This window comes from Desmodus rotundus, chromosome 11 (genome assembly GCF_022682495.2).
Source record: "Desmodus rotundus isolate HL8 chromosome 11, HLdesRot8A.1, whole genome shotgun sequence".
NCBI lineage: Eukaryota > Metazoa > Chordata > Mammalia > Chiroptera > Phyllostomidae > Desmodus > Desmodus rotundus.
In genome coordinates, this window is record NC_071397.1 from 78,021,845 (window position 1) to 78,049,370 (window position 27,526).

Consider the following 27,526-nt stretch of genomic DNA (forward strand, 5'->3'; position numbering starts at 1 on the left):
CACCTAGAAGTTATAAATAAAAGAAATAAAAAGCAAGGCTCCTTTAACGACACTAAAAATCACCAGAATAGCTATCCAGGTAAATTAGGTAATTCTCCAGAAAATCTGTCATGTCATATTTCTTTAAGCACATATATTTGTCATTGTCTCTTCCTTCGGGAAGAAAAAGAAAATCATTTTCAAAAGGCGCGCAGTGGCTCTGCAGAGCCGCCAGGATGAAGACCAAATACCTCAGCATAACCTTGTGTGTTGAGCACGCGCTGGCTCCAGTCCAGATTCACAGCCTGTCTTCTGCTTTCCATCCCCTCTCTCACTACCCCGAACTCCAGCCGCGTCAGCCCCTCAACACAAAATCAATCTCTGTGCCTCCGTGTCCTTATTAACGTTGACTCCCCCCTGTCTAGACCGTCCACTGCTCGTGTCTACATTTGGGGTGAAAAAAATCCAACCCAAGACTTCAGGTATAAGGTTACAAATAGGCGGTATATTACCAAACCTAACAATAGCTCAGTCATGGATTTTTAAGCTACAAGATACCCAGATCAAACTTGGGATGGAGGGAAGCCCAATTAAGTTACCTGTGAGGTTATAGTACACACTAACATTCACAAAGCACAAGGCTGTAAAAGGGAAGTCTGGTAGTTGCCATCTAACCCAGCAGGAACGCTCTACCACTCCAGCAACACCCACCGACAGAGAAAGCAGGATGCCTACAATGGGGAAGTCCAACTAAACTGGGCTAAGAGCAATGCAGCCCCTTCTCTGAGATGACCCTGAGATATGTGTGGGGGGGTAAACACAACCATCCCAGTGGACAGAACGACGACAGTAAGATGTGATCAGGAATCACGCTTCGAGGACAAGCTCCATCCAGGGCAGTCACTGCTTTCACTTCCTCATCATTTACCCCACGAATCACACAAATGATGACCTACAGAATGTTATTTATGGCTATGCCATAGCCAGGGCAGAGCAGAGTACTGTGGGGGAAACTTCGGCAACGGGTCTCCCAAACGACATTCAAGCTGATGGAAATGGAACCAGAGGCATGAGCATTACCTGCAGACCATGTTCTCTGAGACAAAACATCGCTTGTAGATGCAATAGGCCAACAGGACTTTGTATGTCCAGAGAAGATGACTATATGCTCTGAAAGGACACATACATACTGATATATTTACTTGAATATATAGAAATGCATGGACACAGATATCAGACAAAAGGGGAAAATGCAGCATCCACATAAACCGACTTCGCTGCCACAACTGATTTCCCCTTTGTCACCCTCTGTCTGATCTTTTCCTCCCACCCTAATGAACCCCAGGCTAACGAGTCCCACTAGTTCTATTCAGCACTTTCGAAACCACCACAGTTTAGAACCCATATCTCATATCATATCTCACATCCTTCTTCTCAATCCCCTAGTATCTCCTCCCATTATTCCCTATAAATTCCATAACCACACTAGAACATCTAAACTCAACAAATGCTGAACCAACCAATGAAACAGCATAGTTATAACATAAGGACATTTGTTTTTGCCATCCTACTATCTATAGATCAAAAGTAAATACTCTTCCTGCTGGACCCCGGTGTAAGGAGGGCAGGGTCCAAGATATTTTTTTTCCCTTCTGGAAGAGTATCCCCAGTATCCACCAAGCCCCTTGGAAGAGTTCCCTCCCACTCAAACCCCTAATAGATAGGAATATCCGTATAAAGAGTTTATTTCTGCCATGGAGTTTACTGTAACAGGATCTGTCCTATACCAATTGTATATTTATCTTTCAAAGACACAGAGGGAATGGCATGGCACAGGGCTCGCTATCATTATATAAAACAAGTCCAGCTGGTGGCTAGACATATGCAAACACTGTAATCCCTGTGTGCCTTTGCCCCAGATGACAGTAGTCAAGCCACAGCGGAATCAGCTCTCATTGGGAATTGGTGAGCCAGCTATCCGAGACCAGCCAGGGCTTATGTGATAAGATCTTTACTTGTCTCAAAGGCTTCTTAACAGTTCTAGAATAGCCTTGTTATGTTTTTATGATCCTGGAAAACATTCAAAATGATTAGCCTACCCCTTTCTGACACATGTATCTGCAGGCAATAAATATACACACTTTCAACTAATTGAGAACTTTTGAGTCCATCTAATGAATGAATGCCCTATGGATTAACATTTCCAAAGCTAGACGCTACTATCTTCAGAATTTATGGAGACACATTCACCACATTGTGCCAAGGAAAAACAAGCAGTTTTAAAGGGATAATGCCGTTGTTTAACCCACGTGTACAAAGCTGACAGATAAAAGACTGGAAATGCTCAGCCAAAATGGTAACAGTGGCTGTTCCTGAATGTGGGCAACAGGAAATTCTGCATTATTTGTGTCATTCTATGTTACCAGCTTTTCTTCACTGAATATGTTATTACTGTAATAAAGACAAAAATTTAAATAAAGTCTATTAAAGCAAAAAATGTGAAGGTTTCTCCCTTTATTTCTATATGCCTGCTTAGCAGTTTTAAAGGCAATACAAAACAGAATGACTAAGTCCAGCAGAGTTATAATAAACTGGGCCCACGCTGTGTGGCACAGACTTACCGAAAACGCAGAGGAACACTCATACTGCTGCTCTTGCTGAGCCTGGCGCCACACACCAGGGATCACTGGACTCACACGGCACATGTTTTCAGACACTGTTACATCAGAGGTCTTTCTTTTAAAGTTAGATTTTAACTGGATTTTTAAAAATGAGAGGAATTTCCTGGATTTTATCAGAGCGATTTCCCAACAGATTTTTGCCTCCACTTCTCCTCTTAATACAAGGATTAAAGCCACTTAGCAAATTAGAGTGTATACTCGCCACTTAAAATGCTATTAAGAACATGTAAATTAGGACATCTTTAAAAAGCAATACACATCAACAAAAGGCTTAGAGTTCTTGCTCAGAGGTTGTTTTAACAGTTTCCTACGAGGTCAGTCAGGAAATATCGAACATCCGAGGGCACATCTCAGTGCAGGAGGGACCTACCTTCAGACCGCACAGCGCTGCAGAGGCAGAGGGCACAGATCTACATTCTGTCAAGAAAGAGCCTTTCTTTGTTTTGTTACCATACGACAAGTAGCACTGTCAAGTTTTCACTACAACTTCATTAAAATACCGAGCCATGCACACACACAAGTTAACACAGCACAAGGGGACAGGGACATATTTTTCAGAGCTGCAAAATGGCATCTGCAGAATGTCTCAAAGGAATGACAAAGGCACTGCTTTTGCCCTAACAAAGAGAACAATGTTTCCACTAAGACACTACAGGACTATTGCGTTTCAATGGGGGGAGCGGGAGAGCGCAGGAAAAACTGACACAAGACAGAACTCAGCCTGCAGAATGACGGTCTGTGGGGGGAATTAAAGGAACTATTGAGGACACAAGTTTCCCTCATAATAGGACAGAAAACGAAAAGAGAGCTTCATGTTTTAAAAATTGGGTAATTTCAAATATCAAACTTGAAAAGAAAAATGATAACTAAAACATTCAAAAATTACTTATCAATTGACTCAACTAAGTTTTTTTTTTTAGATTCATAAACAATGTGCTTCTATAATCCATGTTGTTTAAAACAGCTTATAAACAGCCTAGGCCGGAATTATGCTGAGCAATCTACACAGATCATTTCATTTCATTTCATGTCTCATGACAACTTTATATGAGAAATGAACTACCAATGCTTTCATTTTACAGATCAGGCAACCGAGGCTTACAGATATAAAATGACTCTGTAACCAGGCAGATCTAAGTTCCAACTCTTTCATCTACTAGCTTTGAGACTTTGCCTTTCTTCCCAACAGGATTTTACTCTGAATTTCAAGACTATCAACATCAAACAATGTTCACAAGAATTAGACAAACTATTGTCAAAATAAGACAAGAATTTTCCTAAAATAACATATTGAAATGGAAATAGAAGCTTAATAAATTAGGGGTGGAGGGGAAATTGGGATATACCTACTCTTAAGTAACCAAATAACATTTTCAAAACACCGTTAAGACAAAGCTTTAAAATCTCTCAGAAAAAAAGAGGGGAATGTGAAGAGTCAGAGTTAATTACAAAGTAAGTACTGGAACAGACTGGATAGAGAAAGATCAAAACCAGGACCGTACGCTGATTATTCCCTACCTTCTATCTGAAGGGTGTGAACTTAGCTATCTACAGTGGATAGCAGCCTAAAACACAATTTGATGACTTTTTGTATTGTGAGAAAAAACTTCAGTTGAAATTACAAACAGGAGATTCTCTGATTAAAGTAAAACCAGTAAATAAGCTACCAGTGGGTAAATTTTTCTCGTAACTACTTGTTTCACATAAATTGTTAATCCTACTTTGAACAGCCACCAAACTGATCTTCTAAACTCCAGTTCTGATCATATCATGCATCTGTTTGGAAAACCTTAGCAACGGCAGAAGGGAAACCCAATTTCTCCCGTATACATGTGATGGCCACTCTTCGCCCTGTGCCACCCTTCCCTCCTCCAGATTCCCACAGCACTCCCTACATCTCTTCCAGAGCTCAGCGCTTTTCTTCAGTACAGGCCCCAGGCTCCCTGCGTTCCCATCCCACCCAACAAGTCTCTCTCACGCATCCCTGTATCCTCAACGGCAAAAAACACACCCGTGCGCAGCGAGTTATTCTTAGTGACTTCGGGTAGAAAGAAATGAGGGTATAAAAAAACACCTTTAAGAAAAGAAACTCAGTGCACCTATTTTTTCAAACAATTATAATCTCATTTTTCTATTATCCAGGATAATCACCTTAACAATTCAATAAAGCAAGCCTAATATTAAATTGAATAGCCCTCTAGTGGAACAAATATTATTTTAGGCACCTTTATAACAAGAAATCTCATGCCATCTTTTCAGGTTCACAGTAGAAAAACGTGAGGGGTCTGGGACATACTATCTTCAGCCTCCATGATTGGTTTTCAAGGGTTAAGACTCCCCGACAGAATCATTATCTTTAAAAAGGTATTAAATTCTAAGAAGAGTGACAAGAAAATAGAAATGGTTCTGAAACAAGTCCTACAATTATATATTTTGTAGTCCTCCTGAATTATCATTTTAGATCTGGGAGGAATCTGAAAAGATAATTTAGCCCATCCTTTATATGACAGATACTAGAAACTAAGAAACTTTAAACTGAGCTACGTGACTCAGGGATCATTTTTTAGAATATCTGCCAGGTATTTCTTATCTGTATTAACTAATGTATTAAATCGACCAGGTGATGAGCTCATGTTTCTAAATGAATTTGCCCATTTTTCCAAACAAACTTCCCTCTTGGTATCTTCTGTTCCCAATGCTCCTCACTCTGCTGAGCTTCTGATTCCCTAATGGTGCAAAACAGTATGGAAATGTGGAATGGTGGTTGTTTTTCTTTTTTAAACTATAGGTATTATTATAATCTCTTGCTCGTGCATTTATCACACACAGCAGAAAGCAGAGACAAGGAAAAGTGAAGAAGTGCCTGTCCAAGAGAACAGTAGCTGTGGCTATCAGAACTGTGGCATGAGACAAGAAACTCACTATTCTGTTTTTCTGGAGCATCGAATATAATTCTGTAACACTGACATGGAAGTTTCAGGATTATCTATGTAAATACAATATAAGCTTGTCTTCCGGGAAACCTGGCCAACACAAATACCAAAAACCCAAAGCTGGACCATGTAAGCTCTGCGGCTGGTTCCTCACTGGCCCTCACCTCCATTTTCTCTTGCTGTGTAACAGCAGCACTCTGTGAGACAGAATTCACTGATACTCATTTTGTTCTGGGATGAACCTGTAAATAACATAAAAATCTCTATCTTCATGCAGTCAAAACAGAGCATCCAAAGAAAAGCACCAACTCACATTTACTGGTAACGAACCCACTGAGTAGCCACAGATGTCCTCACAACTCACCCCTGCAGTCCAGGCTAGCGATCACTGCTGCCACCGAAAAGAAAAAAGTCCAAGGACGCCTGGATTAGGGTAAACGCCTTAAGTGGCAGTGCTGACACAATTCAGTTCCTAAGTCTTCTGTCAGAGGTGGCCCAGCCCCGGATCAAGAAGTAATGCAACCAATACTAGAACTGAACAGTGAAAATAAGTATCTCTAGGAAGTAGAGTTGCTTTCCAATTGTAAAAGTAATTCCCAAATTAATTTACTCTTTCGCCGAACCAAAAAGAAACAGGGGGAAAATGATTCTAAACGGCCTAGAGAATATGAGGATCCATTATTACTTAAATATAATGAATTTAAAAAGACTTAAGATAAATAAGATTACACTCTAGCAACACATGAAACTTTCTGCACAAATCCGTCACGCCTATGAACTTCTTTTTGAAGGGAAAAGAACATGTGTGTGCACCCACATACAGAGACCACACAAGTGTACTTGGTCCGTGAAGGGTGTGTGTGCATATGGCTGCTTGCCTGTGAAGCTCCTGGAACCGGTCTCCCTTTGCATCACATCTTCGGCATCCTGACACTTTCCTACAGTGAGCAAGCTGGGAGATAGAGAGGCTTCCGAGGCCTCTTCTAAGGCAAGCAGCTTACAGAAAGACAGAGGGAAAAATCAAGCAGTTAATCAAAAAGGAGGTTCTTTATATTATACTGAACAAACTTCCTGGTGCAACACTAGAGAGCAAATTACATACAGCATTATAAGAAACAGAGCACTGCCAGAAAAAGAAGTTTTTTTCTTAATTCTGTTTCTTCCCACTTTAGTCACTCAAGCTCTATTTCCGTCATATTTCTCCAACACTTAAGCTGTCATCTCTAGTGGAGTTCCCCCACCCACTCCAATGATTTGAAAAACTTCTGGAAAAGAACCAGAAGCATAATCAACTTTGCCAAATGACATTCAGATTTGGTCCCCACCCTAGTATTTGGCTACTTATCCTCATTTCTTGATGGCGTTTCATTCTTTCTCTTTTTCCTTCTTCTCCTACCTACAAATACATACAAGCAATTATTTCCTTTCTTTTCTGCTCCTTACTCTTCATATTTTCAACACTAAGTTTCTTCATTTCCCTCATTTCACCTTCAAGATGCAGAAAGCCAAGAAATGCACAAAACTGTCAGTAAGTCTTCATGATGCATAATTTAATATGCTGAAGATTTCTTGTGGAAGGATTTCTCCAAGAAAACTGAGGGTTCCCCATCACCTGTTTTCCTAGCGTCCCTCCCATCTCACCAAAGTCACACAGAGGTGAGGGTGAGGCTGAGACTCTGCATGCCAGTACATTGTCTGCATCCACAACAACTGTCCCAAAAAGGACCTGTAACTACCCACTGACCAAAACAAAATATGTGCAAATCACGCTAGACTTCCTTTTCCTGCAGAGATATTCCCGCAAACAGTGGTGCCAGCACCACTATCAACTCAGAGAGTGGGAAGAGGCCATAACAAGTCACAGTACCAACAGTGAGAACCTACAAAGTGCTCCATCAGTCCTATGGAGACAAACAAAGTGGAGGGGGAGAGGCAGAAAGGAAGGCAGAGGAATGACAACATTCTTTCCTCGAGTGGCCGATACTAAACCGTTACCACACAACCCCACAGAAAGTGAACATTCATAAAGCATTCAAATTTCACGACAACAGTAGGAGAAATGCCAACTACTCATCAGACTGTATGAGTAATTGCCAAAGAAAATTACACAGATATGAATTACTACAGGCATTCAGCAAAATATGGCAAATATATTCCAGAGTGGAAGAAAGTTGGCATATGAGATAATTAACAGTGTGGCAAAACCACTAAAAAGTTTTAAGCAATTTATCAGTTCAAACATGGCGGGAAGAGAGAAACTTCAAATGTGCTTATGCTTAATGTAGAACATACATTTTAACCTCCATTCCTTTCAGGCTTACATCAAATAATCCTGAAATAGCAGCAATCCAGCCATATCATAATGGTTTTCAAACTTCTCCAAGCCACTTGGGGCAAATTAATAAACCACACAAGTGTGTGTGGGTAGTCTCAATGTGTCACCTTCTTTCAGACTCAAAGTTACAGCTAGATGGATTTACCTCTTCTGAGGCAACAAACTCTAATTTATCTTTGTGAAGTATTATACTTCACAAATTCTCCCCAGCGAGTAAAGTAATACAGATGAATGGTATAGTTAAAAGTATACTGAATACGTGAAGCCAGTTCTAACTCCAGCTCTGAAAGTTAGTAACTTTGAGAAAGTCACTTCACTGAATTTTCTTATCCATTAAATAAAGGGTAGATTATTTATCTCCCAACATGCCTCAAAATCCTAAAATTCTACCTTTTTAAAAAGTTACTTAGTATGACAAACTACACAGATTGAATGAAAATAGACATCAAAAGCAAACATTGTGAAGTGTATACAAATTTACTGAAATATTTATTCTATAAGATATAAATGTCGGGTCCAAAGATTAAAAAAAAACAAAATATTAACTAATTATGTCTGAAAGTGAGAATGAGGCTGGCTTTTATTATGTTTTCTATTCCAAATTTTATTCAACAAACATATAAATTTGCCATTAAAAAGATCCCATCCTCCGAAACCAAGTTTGACATCTGGAAATCAGAGCTCATCAGCCTCTGCAAAACATGCTGGAAATCAGAGCACACTTAGAAACACTGTAGTCCAGTCTTCAATTAGGGGGGAAACGGAGGGGGAAAACCCCCTCCACTTTGTTTTTCCAAGGTTACTTTTCTCATCTGGTCTCTATCCCTTCCACCAGCCCCCACCCTCTCCACAAAAATCTCTTGGGAGTGAATGAACGCAAGTAACCTAAAACCGGAATTTCTGGGACTGAGTGGTTTTCAAAAAGCACTGTATTTTCATCTCCCTACCTCTGCACACACACCCAGAACTGGATTTCATACTTACTTTCACAACAAAACCTCATAGGAGTGCTTAGAAGTTCTCTAAAAAGAAAAGGGGGGAAAAGCAAATGCTTTTTTCGGGGGCGGGGGGCGCAGCGGAGATTTGGCACCTGTGGAGATGATGTCATTACAAGCCATGGCTCTCGACTGTCTCTGGCATGCAGCCGTGGCCAGAATCCCTGAGCCCACCCAATGCTATTTAACACAAAACACAGTCCTTCTGGCCCTAGAAAACCTCGGTCACATTGACTGGACTCTACTTAGGAAGCCCTGTATTCGAAACCTTTCAGCTTTAAGCACTTCTGTAGACCACAGCGTCAAACATTGTCCTTGGCAGTCCAAACTTTGGCGGCTCCCACCTTTATTTACATCTGGCAGACCTGAGGGGGACCCACTCTGCACGCCTGTCTATAGGCAGTGTCCTACTCATGATAGGCCGGATTTTGAGTCACTGGCTTAAAAAACACGAAAAAAAGATAAATGAAGTGAAGACTTGGGTGAGGAAGGGGCGGGCACACTAGGGGAATGAATGAGATAAGGATGACAAAGTGAGGTTGCGGATGAGAGCCTCGTCCTCGTTCTGTGAGATGGGGCTAAGAGAACAGGATGCCTGGCCATCCGGACAGATAAAATAACGTGGACAGTGCTTACTTCTGGCAAAGTAAGCTCTAAGGAAATGTTAGCTACGATTCTTTTTCCCCACAGAAGCCATCATTAAAGGCAATACTGACTCCCCAAGCATACTAAGGAGGTCCAATTAACCTGTAATGCACCTCAAAGTAAGTGAAAATTTAACTGCCAATTTTGACACTTCTAAGGAAGACACACAGTAAGGAATTTCAACTGAAACTCATCTGCTCCCCAGCAGAATGAATGGGAGATGACCCTTTCTGTCAACCTCCATTCATACTAGCCCAGTGAGGAGTCCCTCCCCTGCCACTCCTCCACAAGGGCCCCCCAAAGAGAGGGGGCACAGGTGTGAACTCTGGGAGACTGGGGATGAAGGGCTACAAGAACTTCCTAACTCCCCGCCCCACAATGCCCTGGGCACCTTTCCCTTCCTTTTTAAGAGCCGTTGAATGTAGGCTCCCTCTTCCCCATGCCAACGCCTGACCAATACGGTTCAGTTTGAAGGGAGACTGGACTCTCAAGATTTTGCTACGCGTGATAACAGGAAAGCAGACCAGGAAAGTCCAGACCCAGTGTCTGTTTTTACTTCCAAAGGCAAGGCCAAAACCACACTCAGATGCTTTTTGTTTTGTTTTTAACAAATCATCAAGGCAGCAAAACAAAAAAGAAGCTAGAACCAATTATCTCACAGTTCCCAAAACTGTGATAGTCTACTTGATCGTTTACAAAGCTTTGTTACCCTCACAACGCTCTAAAATTTTCCATTTTCTATCACTAATTATGTATGCGGTCGATCTGTAACTAAGTCACAAATAGCCCTCCTCCTATGACCCAAAGCACTTATCAAAAGTTCCCTCTCCTCTGTGCCCCGCAGAATCACCAGATCTTAGCCATGGCCCAGACTCTGGCATTATCTAATCTACTTCCCTCAGTCTGACGGTGAACCTGCAGAGACCCTGTGTTGAGCCAGAAGCTCAACCACTCTCGGGGCCTTATGGGCCACACTTTTCTTCACCACCCCACAATGTTTAACATCTTCCTAGGGAAGTGGGAGCTGAACCCCAAAACCCCATGTGTTTAATGCATCCTAAATAAAATCAGTTTTATTACCATACTCTTACTTCTTTCCATAAGGGACAGAGCAGAGAAATATGTATAAGTGAGACAGAGAGAGAGAGAGAGAGAGAGAGAGAGAGAGAGAGAGAGAGAGAGTGTGTGTGTGTGTGTGTGTGTGTGTGAGAGTGGGGAATGTTAGTTTGTTCCTACTTAAAAAGCAAATCTCAATGAGCCTGTCTTCCTCACCATCTCAGTCACCCATTCCCACGGTCATACCCCATACAATGGCTTTCAAATTTTCCCACTGTGACCAAGAACAAAATATTTACATCCCATTCCGGTTCATAAATAAAACAGTAAACACACCCTGTTTTAATGGAAACCAAAGTTTTCAAAAGTGTGATCCACTATGATCAGAAAGAAAGCGTAAGCTCAAGGCAATTCGTGCTAAATCCAGCCCCCACTGCGCCCCCGCCACCCACACCGCCCACACCGCCCCACGGACAGTGAGCCTTCTCCATCTCAGCAGAGAAAAGGCGTCTCTTTACTCCCACTCGGCTTTTTCTTTCCCCTCCCAGAGGGGAAGCTTTGCACTGTGGCAGCACTGCAGCCAAAGAGGGTCATCCGAAGCATAATTATTAGTAACTGAAAACTTTTCCCCAAGGGTAAAAATTCTTTTAATTCACATAAAAGTGCCATATATGCTAGATAAGGCCCGACTCTCACGTTATTTATCCTACCTCATTTTCTAAATGCCAGTCCTGATCTCCTAAAATGATTTCTTGAAAACTCCCACCCTAGATACACCTATAATCCTCCATTGTCTCAATTTCATGCATCCCAGTCTCTATCTCCCATTTTTCTAGCTCAATCCCTCTTGAAACCCAACTTCAACAATTCTTTGACCCTGAGCAGCCTGCGCCCCTACTCCCTTCCCACTGCCTTCTTCATTGCCCTCCTTCAATGGCGTGGATTCCGTGGGGACCATTGTATCCTGAACTCTCAGCCCTACTCTCCTCCAGAACCTCTTGCGCTCTGTGGTTCCAGCTAACTCAGGCCTTACTTCACACCTGCCCCCATGCAGCCAAACAAAAATAACTCTGATGACTTTTCTCAGTTGGAATTCCCAGTCCAGCCTTTGAGAACTCTTAGCAATCTCCAGGAACCCTACGACAGCACCCTAGTAAATCCACACCGCACTTTCCTGATCATAGATTTCACACCTGAACATACAGCAAAAAAAGTCACAGGCGAAGGTCAGGCTCTGGAAATTGGATCTTCCTGTGGTCTGAGCCACAACCTACATACAGCTGTCCTCTCCTAAGGAAAGCCTGATGTATTTGAACAAAGTCAGTGTTATAAACAAACAAAAGTTACTAGCCTTTTGTTAAAAAACAAAACTGTCCAGTACAAGGCTGACTTCCAATATTAGTAAGTTTAAGGGCACTTAACCATTAAATAATAAAAGAAAAAGAGTATTTGCTCTCAAAAAAGTGTTTTTATTTTCTCTTCTTTGATGCAAATGTTTGGTCATACTCTATCTTTAATTTTCTTACCAAAGTAGTCCCCGTGCAACTCTGCGCTTCTTGCTCATAATCACTATCGGGCATCAACAGTTCATTGTCCAGACATAATTTGTTCAACCGCGCAATGCCTGTGCGGCCAGGCATGTTCAATTCGCGGGAGACGAGCCCGATGGCACGGCCACAGTGATAAGCACTGGTGCCGTTAGTGGGCCTCTTTCTGAAAGAAAGCCTTTTCCATAATTATTTCTACTTTGAATCGAACTGTCTAATAAATGCTTTCGTACAGTTCAACAGGCAAACAAAACACACACATTACAGAGTTGCTATCTACCCTAACCCAGGCCTCTAACAGTGACACTAATGCACGTAAGAGAATGAACCCCAGAGGAAAATGGAGCTGTGTCTCCTGAAATCTGGGGACCAGTTGAAGTGAAGGCTAAGGAAGCATGTCTGCCCAGGCCCAGAATCCAATGTGCTACAAGAATTCCGCCACAGGAAAATCACTGCGGGCCTTCAAGGTTCATGTCTATCGCTGTAAACTTTAGTTCTTCCCGGAGGGGGGAACTCACTCAGTTGAGAAATCTAGATTGAAATCACATATGCCAGCAAATACGCAGTTTATACTCCAGAACATGCAAACGCTACGAGCCCTTCAACGTAAGGAGATAATTTAGCTTGGAGGTAGAAGACATGAACACCACTTAGACCTGCAGATATGGCCAAGGCCACAGGTAGCCTACCAGCCTGTCACCCAGATGACCAACATTAAAAAAAAATGGCACAGCACAAACCACACCAATATGATCATGCTCACATAACAATTCCTACCTTCAATTACGTGCCGTCCACAGCACCCTGGCTGTCAAAGAGCCTACTACCCATCTTCTGTTAGTTAGTTTTAAGACTGCTAAGGTGCTTGCTTCTCCTTTTCCTCCACCATTCATTCACTCAGTATTTAGGGGATGGCCTCTATGTACCCAGGACTGTGCTATATGTAACAGCCTAGTGAGGGACAGAGAGAGGAAACCAATGATAATGATTCATTCTGAGAAATAACTACATAAAGCAATCTGGGGCGGGGGGGGGGGGGGGAAGCATAACAGAAAATGGAGTTAGGTAAAATTGGAGCCATATATGAAGGATGAGGAGCAAAGAAAGAAAGTAGAGAATCCCAAGTACTTATAAAGGCATCCAAATAGCACTACTAGTTGCTCCTTCCAACTTTTTACATTTAATCAAAATCACAAAGGTTAGGCCCAAGAATTCAAGTTAAAACCCAAGAGTCAATTTCCCTAACAGGCAGTTATCTGACAGATACTAGACATAGAGATTTTAGATACTAGACCTAGAGATTTCTTATTTTAAAGATTATCTAAAAATTCCACTTACTCATTGAATTTGTTTTGTTTATAAAGCTATTTCATGAATCCTTGACTCTGCAGATATGTGTGAACTCACATATATTACTCACGACTGCATTCTCTGGTACTCAATGTAATCATGAAAGGCACGCTAGGACTTTTCATCCCAGTCAAAACTTTGGTGAATATCCCTTTCATTCCTTTGCTTCTCCTCCACCCCAAGCCAAGGTAGGTCATGTAACATTCTGAATAGGCAATTATTTGTGACTAAGATAATGGGATCTCTTCCAAGTGCGATAGGGGATGAAGATAGGAAGCCACTGGAAAACAAAATCCAGTATTAAGGCCAACTTGAATGACCTGGCTTGGGGTGGGGTGAGCAGATGGACAGCCTCTTCCTCCACCTCTGGAAGAGAATAAAAACTTGCCTAGTTACCAATGAGTTATTGTATTTTGTTATGAAAACAAAAATGTCCTAAGACAGAGACAGTTTTTGATTATTTAGATTTGGTCACTGCCCTATGTTAGCCAATCAGGGTTCTCTAACCCCGCACTACTGACATCGTAGCCAGATAATTCTTTGCCCCAAGGGTCTATCCTGTGCGTCATAAAATGTTCAGCAGCATACCTGGTCTCGCGAGATGCCAGTGGGGCGCCCTCAAGACATGGCAGTCAAAAACGTCGCCAACATTGCCAAACGTTCTTTAGGGGGACAAAAATCACCCACCCACTCCCACCCCAGTTGAGAACAACTATGCTAGATTATAAGCATCAGGCTACTTACTAAATAAGCAAAAAAGAAAAAAATGACATTGATAAACAAAGCAAAATATTAAGATAAAAGTTATGTCTTAACCAGCTATCATCTGCATGTTAAAGAAAAGCTAATATAGATATCTCCAACCAAAGAGAAAGATCAAATTAAGGCCAAAAAAAGTAAAAGTCCGAAGCATTTAAATAACAACATGCTTGCGTGTATACGCTGGTAACTGCTAGTTCAGACAACCAAAGTAAATGATTAGATACACAGAAGGTCAGGTGTGGTGGAAGCAGCAACTGAAAACAGAGATTAGTGAAAAAGCTAAATCAAACTAAGTCTATCTTCATTCTATATAACCAAGACCATTCTACCGAAAGAAAACTTTGACAGATTTTAATTTTACTAATGAAAATTTGGAATACTAACTATTTTAAAATAATTAGGAACACACAGACAAAACTCCAAATCCTGGCTCCAACCATTACATAGTCACGGCATTTAACCACTCTCTAAGCTGTCTCCCTCATCCAAAGAAAGTGAAAAACATAACCAATGACAAGGACATCAGCATGGTACCTGGCACACTCTAAGTACTGTTAAGTGGCAATTACCAGTAGTTACTTACATATATATTTTACAAACATATACCTAATGCAAAGCCCGAGTGGACTAAGAGAAAATCACATTTCTAAAAAGTTAACTGGGGGAAAAAAATCCTCAAAAAATGCACACCTTAGATGACAGATTTACCTGCACTTTTTTAATACAGGAGAAAAATGGATTACCATCCAAGCTCACGGTTACAATAAAAGCAAAATATAAATGCTGCCCTTTTTAAAGCATTGCACATTATGTACCACTTGTGCTAACGCCAAACGTACATATTTCCTAGGTTTTTGTCCAAATCAACCAAAACATCATTTTAAGCAGTTGAGTTTAAAAATGCACCATTTGAATTTCCCATAAATCCTAACAATCAAACAGGAAAGAAGAGCATTTTCTCACACATACCCAGAGCCAGTTTGCAGTTGCTGTCCTGCCTCACAGAAGTTGTTTTCTAGCCACAAGCTACTACAAATTGTTCAGACCTTTTGGCAGCAACACAGGAAACTGCCCTTTTCACCCTTTCTCCCACAAAAATGTAGTCAATTTCTAGGCAGGCCCATCTCTCAAGGCTACTTGTTTTATGGAGCCAAATGCACACGATTTTTCATTTAGTAATAAGAAGGGCCCCAAATATTTGGCATTTTTGTGAAGAAAACTGAAAGCAAATCACCGAAGACCTGTGGGCAAAGCTCTGTATTAAATAAGCTCATAAACGTGCCACACCACACTTTCCGCTAACACTGGAAGTTTATAGGGTATTTGGCATCCCAGCTGTTTCTGTTTTATCCAAATCGTCCAGGATGCAATAGGCAACATGTGAAGCTATTTCCTGAGGTTTCATTGTCCTTGACTTCCCACTGTTCTCAACTTGCCTTGTTTCAAGTAAGTGGTTAAAATAGGTCCATTTGCCTTTTGCTTAAAAAATAAACAAACAACCTCAAATCTGCCCTTCCCTCTAAGTCTGGGGTTTTCCTACAATCTAAAGGATTGCATGAAAGTATTTGGGCAAGGATAGTCACCAAGATGAAGCTGAAGTTCCCTCTCAGGCCTTCTCTCAGTTTTTTATTCAGGCATACGAAATCAGTCTACAGTTTTCTCCTTCAATAATTTAAGCGAGGGTAAGGGGAGGAGGTGGTAACTTACAGCTGTAACATATTTAATTTCAAGAAAAAAACAATATTGTCTTTTAAATGCAAAATTTAAAAAAAAAGAATCTCTAAAAGTCATTTGGCTTAAAATGTCACAGATGGTAATTTATTAAAAAAAAAAAAAAAAAAAACCCCGAATGGCAAAAAGCCATAAACAGTTACTCACAAAATGTAGCTGGACACTACCCTTCCCCGAGAGTCAAATCCCCAAATTCAATCTGGTGAACCAAGCTCACAATTCAGATTGAAAATCAGCCCAGTATTTTCTGGGGATCATTTTCTGTCTCCCAAAATGACCTGCAACCTCAAACAAGTTCCAATAATGATGCAAAGGCAACTCTTCTGAGGGCAAAATAGCAGAAATTGCCCAAAAACCACAGCAGACAAAAATGATGAGCAACGGAACCTTCATTCAACTACACACAGCATTACTTTGATTTAATAAAAGATCATCAAGAGAATATTTTTCAGAGTCCAATATTAACACTAATTTTAAATATACCTAAACTAGAAATTCAAAGGAAAATTCTTATGTGTCTAGCTAGTAAGACTTGACTTGCCCGTGTCTAAGCCCAAACGACACACCTTGTATTTAGGAAATCTTTCCAATTTAAATAGATACACTGCACATGGAGCAAGCACCAATCGCAAACATGCTTACCATTCACTGCTCCCTTTAACTGAGAATACACCATACCATCTTTCATCTCCACAAACAGAACAATATCAAGGAGATTACGTATTATTGCCTATCGGCATCTTCAAAGTACACTCTCTCTGTCGGAGATTTATTTACTCTGTGGGTCTGAGGGACTCCTGTGTGCTCTTCAACACCAGCGTGAAACAGCCTGTATGACAATCACCAAAGACACAACAAAACAGCATTTCTCGAGTTGCCTGTCCACATCTCACACAACGTACTTTGGAATAAGTAAACAACAGCGGAGCAGCTACCCAAGGTTACCCAGAGGTCTACCATGAGACGTCAACGCTCTGAAGTTTACTGTTCAAGTACACGGTTTTTCTGGTCCATGTCAGAAAAGTTCAGCCTCGAAAGTTTGCTTCAGATTAGAGCTAACTAGGCAATTAAGAAATTTCTTCACTACTGTTCACTTTTAAATTTCTTACATGATTAGAAAACCCACATTAAAATATAATTGGACTTTTTCTAAACAGCAAAAGAGTTCATGTATGAAATGTAGAATCAGTCACCAATTTTTCAGTTTTCATCCCACCTCCAGCCTACGTTCACTTAGGATTTATTGCACAGCTGCAGTATTTAAAGAGCACACAGCTAACACCGCGAGGGATAAAGATGCGCAAGACAGAGTTGTATTTATTACCAAACAGGTTAGGTCTGCATCTGTATTTGCACATAATAAGTTGAGGATGCTCTGTTTGCTTATGTGGTTTTTAAAGTATCTATGTGATTTACTTCATACATGGCAAGAGCACTAAAAGCCCTTCATGTGTCTAAATGAAAAACTACACATTTGGCTTCAATAAAACCAGCAGTTTCTTGAAGATAAGTTCCAGCTATGAATTGTCCACATTTGAGAGCTGGCGAGGGTGAAAAGGGCAGCTTTTTGTGCTGCTGCCAAGGGGCTGAACAATTCGCAGTGGTCTGTGTTAGAGAACACTCCGCTACGAAGAGAACTTAACTTCTAAGCTGGCTTGGTATACTTGTGTGAAATAATCTGATTTTTCTGTTTATTCTTATTTTCTATTACACCTTTTCCAGTAAAATCCCTCCCTGGAACTTTATAATCATGCTTTTAAGTAATCTTGCTAGTGAAAAGGCTATGTGAAAATAATGCTTACCAGGTTAACTGAAAACCAATTTCAGCACTCGTCTAACTTTTGAGCATTAAAATCCTTTCTACTCTTCCCCAACCACAATTAACATAGTACTAATTTTGTTCAGGTATTCACTTCTGGAACACTCCTCCTGAATTCATCCTGCAAACATTTACTAAACACAACGCACATACACACACACCTCCCACCGGGCAATTTGCTCACTGTGGAGAACACCAAAATGCCCAAGAAAGGCTCACAGCCCGTAAGAAACCAATCTAGTGAAGGAGAAAAGGAGAAAGGCAGAATTCTTAGGCTGGGGGTTGGGATGAGAGTGGATAGAGAAACTGTGTTTGTTTTTCATAAATACACTGGATCATTCTTGTGCATACTAAGGTTTAAGAAGGAAAGCTTAATATTTAAAATCTATATCCACCCCTCCCCAAAAAGGCAATAAATCAATGTCATTATTTACTGGAAAAAAAAAAAGCTCACCACAACCACTATGACTGCATTTAAAGTACTGCCATTCTGCTGCATGAATGAAGTATACCTAGACATCAAACTGAGTGTGGAAAAATATAGAAAACTATTATAAAAAGAACTAAACTAGAAATCAGAAAGACAAGTCCAATTACTGCCACTTAATTTGAATAACAATAAAATCCTTCGATCCTTTATCTCAAAAAGTAATTAGATTAAGTGACAATACATATGAATATGTTTTGCAAAGCGTTTAAAAATTTGTCATACACCATTAGTTAATGACCAAAACAGGCAATGAATTAACACTGACTCATTTTTAAAAATCAATTTTTAGGCTTCCAGAAAAATCATGTATGAGCAGAAAATATTTGCCAAGGTTCGTATATCTCAGTGGCTGCAGGAAGTGACATTTTTTGTGTAGTTCAATATTACTTTTATATTTTACATAAATATCACCACATTCATAGTCTGTTGTGTTTTTCAAATTTTGCTCATATATGTAGCTCCATGTAGTTCATATACGTAGGTCATTCTTTTTAACTCCTATATGGCAAAATGAAAATTATTGATAGCACCTATGTCATACATTGAATGTGGGGCTTAAATGAATCAAAACATTATAGTTGGCCCTGGCCAGTGTGGCTCAGTTGATTGGAGCAACATCCCATAACCAAAAGGTTGCAGGTTTGTTTCCTGGTCAGGGCACATACCTAGGTTGTGCGTTCAGTCCACAATCCAGGTTCATTCAGTCCCTGATCCAGGTGTGTATGGGAGGCATTGATTCGCCCTCTCCCGTCCTCTCCCCCTTTCTCTCTAAAAAGCAATGGTAAAATGTCCTCAGGTGAGGATAAAAAACACTCTAGTTGTATTATAGTATGTGGTACACGGTAACCTGGGTTAGCTGCCATTGTAAGAATAGCGTGATCACCATTACTATCCATTCCTAGGGGGTATTCCCCATCAATTATTAATACTGTCATTGTATGAGCCCTTTAAAAATTGAATTCTGCAGTACTAACCTCCGGTGGATATCAAAGATATTAAGTAATGAAGTATGTCACTGGGTAAAATTTTTGTGACATCAGCACACTAGAATCAACTCAAGAACAGGATTTTCATGAAGACAGGAATCTTTGTCCATCTTGTAAATCACTCTATTCCTATTACACTGCTTGGCACCAATACACGTTTGTTGAATAAATGAATAAAAAAGTACTAATCTCAAACAATTTAAGAGCAAATGAAGACTATGTTATATCCTGGAAAATTATGTTGGATAAAAGTTCCATAAAGTAAAAGAATGCCAAAAGCAATCCTTCCATATTAATAAATGATATACTGCTATTTTAATATGTATGTGTGATTACTAAGCAGTAAATCAAACACTTAAAAGATTTTATTTCATCCACTACCCGAAAAGTTTACATAGCCATGACGACCTAAAAATCATCTGAGGGATATAATCAGCTTTACTATGTTACTTCTTTTCCTGTTGTCTTTCGTCGTCCCTCCAAAATTAGCTCCATCTAATCTTTCGTGAGCCAAAGTTTTTTCAATGAATATAAATACAAACTTCCCTTTCCTGAAAAGAACTGTATGTCTACAGTAGTATTTAACTTTCCTTTCATATCAAATAAACATTTTTTAAAAACAAACAGTGGAGAAACTTGCCAATGTAGAAGTGGCAGGCAGCCATTATTTTTTCACTCATTCAGGATCTATCTATTGAACATTTCCTCTGACTCAGGTACTGGGTTAGACTCTGAGAAAGAAGGAGGAAGGTAAAACATGGCCCATGTCCTCAAGCGCTTGCATTCACGATTAGCGGTGGACGTAAAGACAAAAGCCTGAAGTGCTATGGCAGGTCTCCAACACTGGCAGAGTCACAGAGGAAGGAGAAACCAGCCGCTGCAGGGGTGAGGGCAGTACAAGAAAACTCCATCAGGATGACCACCCTTTCAACTGCATTTTGAAGGTCAGTACCAGATTGACAGGTCAGGAAAAGGAAGAACAGGCAGAGGGAGTAGCAGCTACAAGCCCAAGCCCTGGAGCAATATGAGTACTCTGTAATTTCGTATCACTAAAGCATAGGGTTTATGGTTGAAATTGTGGGGCAATGAGGGTACGGAGCTGCCAGGAAGGAGGGCTGCTCACTAAAATGGATCTTACTTTCAGGCCAAGGAAGAGGCTAAGGCACTAGTCAACGGCCCCTGCTGAAGAGGTTCCCATAACTAGGTACACGTGTCCTAGAATGGCATGGGACAGATGGTGAATAAGCAGGACCACGAGTCAAAAAGCTCATGGCAGCAAGAGAGCTATTCACTAGCACACGACCACTTATGTTTTAACAATTAAGTTACCAGACTATACCAAGAGGTCTCTGAGGGCATGGACCACCACATGTTATTCGAATTTATTTCCCAAAGGTCTGCTGCCACAATTCCTTTCCTTAACAGATGGCAAAGGCCTACGATGCACTACAAATTATACAAACAAGCACTGGGTACTCATGAGTCTTATTCTGTCCCATCCCAAGTACTCTCAGGGCCTCGCTGAGAAAGTGATATTTAAAGGTAATACCTGAGGATGAGAAAATGCCAGCTGTAGGATTTTGGTTTTATTCCCTGCTTATATCCTCATCTGATGTTTGGCATTTAATACACTTCGACTTAGATTCAAAGACAACCTTTCTGAATTCTCCTGTTTCTTAGTCCACTCCCTCTACATCCCTCATTTTGTATGGTATCATTCCAAAACTCAGTCCAGCCCACCTCCTTCTCCACTGGAGGCTTCATTCTATTCTGCTTATTTCATGTTTGTTTTGTTTTTTTCTAAGCCATATGCCTTTTTAATTGCTTTCATATAAACTATCTGACTGAGAGGCAATGAAGTATAGTGGTTAAGAGTTTAAGTTCAGTAGTCAAACACCTACAAGTCTCAACCCCTCCCTCGGTAAGTATGTGATCTCGGCTGTCCTCTAAGCCTGTTTCCCTTCCCATATAACAGGGGTAAAGGAACCCAATTGCTAACTTATTTTCAAGATTAAATGAGATACTGCATAGAAAAATACTTAGCATAATACCACAATGTTAGCTATTTTGTTATTAACCATTAAACCAACATCCTAAGGAATTTAAGGCATGAATTATTGCCTTTTTAAACCAGACTTGTTCAAGATCACACAGCAATTATTTTTAATGGAGTCTACTCAAATGTACATCTGACTGAATCAATCACCAAAATCACAATATGTAACCACTAACCCACATGCATTTCCACTTGCACGATCTATTTTGGCTTTGTCAAAAGCTTTCACTTGTGAGTTGCCTCTAACTCCATCTCTTCCTTCATCCACATGCACCATAACTAGCATCTGCTACCTGTTCTTTGCAAAGGTCGGCAGAGGAATCCCTTTTGTCTTCATCACCACAGCAAAGCCTCTACTACGAGCCCCATAAGGTATGGAAATACTGTACAAGAAGCAAGACAAGCTCAGAGCTGGAATATCACTGTGAACAGACTGAGCTGGCCTCCTGGCTTACTTCCCTTCCAGCAGTCTTGGACTACTTCAACTGCATGCAGGTCGCAGGGGCAAAAGGAAACCCTTAATAGCACAGGAAAATCAGCATAAAGTGGATCAAAGCAGTTGTACAAAGTCACCTAGAAGATACCAAACAGCCCCCACATCACCAAAACTCAAGGTACTATGGCCAAAATTATTTAAATGACTTAAGAAAAGTTTTTCAATCTTAAGAGTGATCAGCAATGAGTGGACAGATTTTCAGAGGGATAGAGCATGGTCAGCCTGAGTCCCTTCTGGCAAGAATAGCCTTATTGTGAGGACGGATGAGGACAGGGACTGGATCCATTTGGTTGATCCTGTGTAAACAAGACAGAGCACCTAGAGCAGGAACGGGCAGATAACGGATACAAAAATAGCACTGAATTACTCAGAAGCGGTCCCTTATCATTAGAGTTCCTATTGCACACTCACATCTCACCACCTAACAATGTGCTGGCCCCAGGTCAGTACGCAGCACACACACTAGACAGGACGATGTCCGTATTTACTCCTCCTGCCCACTATCTTTCCCACTAAGTTGACATTCTCATAAAAAGGTTAATTATTTACTTATTTGTAGGAGTTGGGGTTTTGTTTTTTTTGTTTTTCTTGCTTGATATGGGGAGGAACAGCATGATTCAGTTTTCCCAAGTCCATTGTTAACAAGATACTGACCGACAACATCGAATTTGTGTCTCTAAGGCAGAGGCTCAAACTCCAGACTGAAGTCAGCTGAGCAACATTAATGTCAGGCCGTGAGAGAAGCCACTGTGTACCAACAGGCCTGTCTGTCCTGGAGTACAGCACCGATCCGGGCCTTTAACACCAACCATCCTGTATATCTCTGGCAAATCCAAGTCATCTTTTCAAAATGTTACGTCATTGTGCCAGAGCTTAGCAGCTCCAATGGACCCCTGTCGTATTTCAGATCACAAACTTTAACTCCTCTAGTCTGTGAGGAAGGTCCTCTCTACCCAGTCCTCTAGCCACAGCACTGCCCCTCGGCACTCACCCCAGTCTTAGCCCAGACTGCATCATTTCGCCACCATTCTGTTCCCAGCACCCCCTTTCCCAGTCTCATTTATCAATCCTTCCCAAACTTCTCCCCTTACTGCAAATTCTTAAAGGTACCTCAATAATACGTACTGCTGGCCTTAACTTCCTCTGTCATTGTGTTAGTTATTTAATTGTCTGACACTGTATAAGCTCAAGTACAAAAATTCTTACCACTTTTATGTCCCTCATTCCCAGTACATACTATGTATGGGACCAGACAAAAGACACAGGAAAAATACATGTTTCTGTAATGAATGAAAGGTACTTGATGATAACCAAATGCTAAAGTTAAATTTCCAGTCTACATTGGGGTTGAATTTTGAATATTTTTCTTTTCTTTCTGCAAGCAAGAACCATTAGGTGTAATTCATTCCTTTAAATCAGAAACACACTTAGTCATAATAATGAGGTTTAGACTAGGTACAGTTTAGACTCTCGTCTTAGTATCACATCCGAGTATGTAATAATATAAGAAAAGCTGACAATGAGGCAACGAAGCTTCCTTTCCACAGGGCCAGACCTCAACATGACGGTTACAGCTCCCCGGGGAACAAAGAAGACTGGGTCTCAGGGGGCTGTTGCCTAGGAAGTCAAACAATTATTGCCCATTACCTCACGGACCTGCAGAGACCCACGCGTTCGCCAAGACACAAGGCCAGTGGTAAAAGCAGCCAGTGATTAACTGATTCCATGAGCCAAACGTCACAGCGATAGGCCCGGCAACACTCCAAAAAGTTTACACGGGCATTAGATCAGCAAACATGAAATACTTGTGTTGTTTAAGTTCTCAGCCCAATGTTTACCTCAAGATAACACCTCACTAAAGAACAGTGGCTTTTTCATGTTTCTTAAATGAAGGCTAGACCTTTAACCCTCATTCAGTGTCCATGCCCTAGAGTAATTAACCCTTTCTGCATCACCTCAGAAAACATGTAAAGCAATTGTGATTTTTCATAATTGTTTACAAAAAGCTCTGTGTACATGCAATTTCCTAGGTAAATAGGTGTCTGAAAACAGCATTGCCTTAAGATAGTCCCCACAATGGGAAAACTTCAACTTACTGAGGAAAAAAAATCAACAAAAATGTATTGAGTTCCTAAGCTAGTAACACATAAATTTAACAATGAACGTGAGTTTAATTTCCCCTCCCAAAATTTAAAAGAATTGTCTAAAAAGTAGACAATTTATTCATGTTTGCAAGAGTTTCAAACTATTCCAAGGTCTCAACTTTCTGCTGATACCCAGTTTTAAATAGTTTATTCAAAACTGCCAGGAATTGAAACATTTCCAAGGAAGTCCAAGTGAAAATTCTGCATCATAACTTCTACCATTAGTGCCTAAGCAAAAATTCAAACATCCACCATGTAGCAGGATACTTATGTGCTGGCTGCCAAGATAACTGCAAAAGATCTGACCAAAGAAAAAAGAGTAAACAGAAAGCCAGAGTTCCAACATGTTTTAGTAAGTTAGGTACCTGAGTTTAAAAGTCAGCAGTTACAATTTATGAAGCTGCCTTGGGCTTTACTAATGCTATGGACAAAGAGATGGACGGCATCAAGTCAACAACTCACATTACCAGTCACTCTAGAGCAACATCAGGATTTCTGACGCCTTCTAAGAATTAATATCTGTTTTAAAAGACTATTTCCAGAGAAGACAAAGCAGTTACTAGGCCCCTTAGAAAAGTATAGGCCCACAAGTACTTCAGGATAAAGGCACAAAGCAGTTTTCTGTCCTGTGTACAGAATTCATTCCCCACCTCGCCCCCCAGAGACTACTAGTCATGTGCTGATTTATCCAACAAATTACATTATTCCTCGGTGTGAAAATTGTGTTCTCCTGGGGAAAAAGCAAGTACGTACTGGACTATACAAGTTGACTCTGACTGGTTTATTATTTTAAAAGGGGAAATGTTAACTATAAATGTTTGATGGAATCATTAAATTTTATCCAGTACTTTGAACACTGATACTACATTGTTTTAAGTACATGGCCTCCACCAAAGTAGCCCTCAGACAAGGTGACATTTTATGTCTCCGTAATCAGAAGAAGAGTTCATGCAGTCCATGAAACATACACCACATCACCTAAATCATACACTAAATTACACCAGTTTCATGGAAAGTTCTCTAGGGTACCTTGTCCACTATAGATACATATTTACATATGTTTTCTCTTCCTTATTGTTCTCTAATCATACTTGAGTAATCAGGTGACTCCAATGTTATAAGTAATAATTACGTACAGCAATGTTTCTCACTCTGAAATAATGGGAACTTGTCATGTCTTTATTCCTTGTGCCCCTACTTCTCCACAAACCCTTTAAAAATCTGGCTGCAGTTATGAATGGCCAAAGTAGCGAGGGTGCACCTTAAAGGCAGCTCCACTCAGTTGGAGAGGGCTGCAAAGTAAAAAAGGATCTACTCTCAAGGCAGCTCAGTTTTCTCTGGGAGTTTTGGTGATTGGTTGCTTTTATCAAAGAGCAAATATTTCAACTGTCCCACCTTCCAATCAGTGTAACTCATTAGTAATAATACAAGAAAGATACTAAAGAGAAAAAGAAAATCTTAAACATTCCATATTTACATGGGTATTTTCCTCCCTAGTTTCTCTGTCCTTTCCAAAATTCTTGTAAGGAAATACAAGACTTTTATTCCCTTATGACTTACTTCCTCCTTTAGTGGGCTCTGCTTGGGAAAAGCATCAAGTGACTGCTGAGGCCTCTGTTTGCTTAGGAGTGAAAAGCTTAACAGTTTAGTGTTTATTCTACAAAAATCTGAAAATAGCATTCTACTCCCCATTTGAGTATTTGTGAAAAAGTGTTTTAAGTAAATTCCACTAGTCAGATCTGAAGAATAACTTGAATAAACAGTACATCAATCACTGTCCTTCCAAAAGCTAAATTTACATTCTACAATTTCATTGTCTGGGAATAAATTTTTTAAACATGCAGAAAGGATCAGAGCTATCACAGCTCTATTTTTAAATTGCCAATTCCAGAAATTAAAAGTACGTTTTCATCCATGAAATCCTGAATATGATTCACATGTCAAAGAATGACTTAGATTTTATACATTTACTTTGGAATCTTTGAGAAGCCTGTCAAATTACAAAGCAACTGCTTGCATAAACATTCCAGGGACATTTAACTACTATCAAACTGCTGAAAGTTGATCTTTAATAGGCCACAGATGTTGGTGCCATACTACCTGAAAGTCTGAACCAAGATTTGATTGTTCTGAGCCCTTTATCCAACACTGAAATCCTCAGGGGAGGACTTATTTGCTTTTTCCATGCAGCCCTCCCCACAACCAGATGAGAACAGTATGTGCATTGCAGCCATCCACAAACACATGCATACACACAGTCAGCCTCTCTCCCTCTCTCTCTCTTTCTCTCTCTCTCTCTCCTCTCTCTCTCTCTCTCTCTCTCTCACACACACACACACACACACACACATACACACACACACACACACGATTACTGACTACAGGGCCTGGCCCCTTCCTTAACAACTGGCCATGTGGCATCTCACAGCATGGCTGGGCTCAGCTGCCTTCCCTGCTGCCTGAACCTCCTGCTCTCACCACTGTCTCTTGTACCCTTGGTTTTGCCAAAACTGTTATCAGCAGGCTCCTACTGAAAGTATTTCTCCATTAACTAAATAGCCAGAATTTCTCTCAAGCACTTACTTCAGTATTAAATAATTGTGTTAATCTGAATCATGTATATAATGACTTCACCAGATTCATCTTATAAAATACACTTGTAACCAAATATAATTACTTGTAGACAGCAACATCTGCTAATAAATTAAATGACATCCTCCTCCTAGAGGTACCAAAGGCCCTAACTGATTCACAAGTTTATAGAGAATGGTAGGGAATATTAAGATCTGTAGCATAGTGATAAATAAATACTAGGCACCTCTTAAAAACTTTTGGTTTAAATACTATGTTAAAGAACAGATTTACCTAAATGTCTGTTTAGACCAATGGGTAGAAAAGTAAGCAAACAGGTAAGAAAGACAAAAATATAGAAATATGAAACAAGGCATAATAGAGAAAGCTACATACATAATAGCAATGGACAAAAAAACAAAACAAAACAAAACAAAAAACACAGAAGGATCCAAGATGGTGGCAGAGTAGGTAGAAGCTATACTAACCTCCTCCTAGGACCAAAATGGAATCACAACTAATTTGTAGAAAAATTGTCCTGAATAACCAACTGAAGACTAGCTAGAGAGAGGCCTTATGACCAAGGACTTACAGAGGAACCACACCACCACATCGAGACTGGTAGGAAGTGCGGAGGCACAAGAGGGCTAGTTGGGCTCCCATGGGCAACAGCTGAAGTTCTAGAGGGATGGTTCAGCAGCCAGCAGGAGCTGAGAGATTCTCCCTAAGCAGTGTGGGGTCTAAACACCAAGTTGAACTCCCCAGCCTAAAGGACCAGAATCAGGAAAGACACCTACATAACATTTGACTGTGAAAAGCAGCAAGGTTTCTGTCCACCAGGAAGAGATAGCTAGCTAGAGAAACAGACAACCTCTTAAAGGGCCAATGCACAAAATTTCCTCTGTAGGCATTTACCTTGGTCTCCAGGGAGGGGAGGGCAGAGCAAACTA

The 27,526-nt window shown here is 40.5% G+C and overlaps 1 protein-coding gene across 16 annotated transcripts in view; it reads right to left on the reverse strand.

The window, feature by feature from the left end:
• EPB41L2 (erythrocyte membrane protein band 4.1 like 2) overlaps nt 1-27,526 on the reverse strand; it is a 205,498-nt gene that overhangs the window by 146,449 nt on the left and 31,523 nt on the right. Inside the window, exon 1 of one of the 16 annotated variants that reach the window (XM_053913801.2) lies at nt 15,253-15,280. The exons of 12 other annotated variants lie outside the window; for them this stretch is intronic. The gene's annotated coding sequence lies outside the window, so the exon portion shown is untranslated. Of the gene's footprint in view, nt 1-2,600; nt 2,623-5,906; nt 6,016-15,252; nt 15,281-27,526 lie in introns of those variants that run through there. 3 more of the 16 variants (XM_053913800.1, XM_053913799.1, XM_053913802.2) reach the window with 3 other exon arrangements.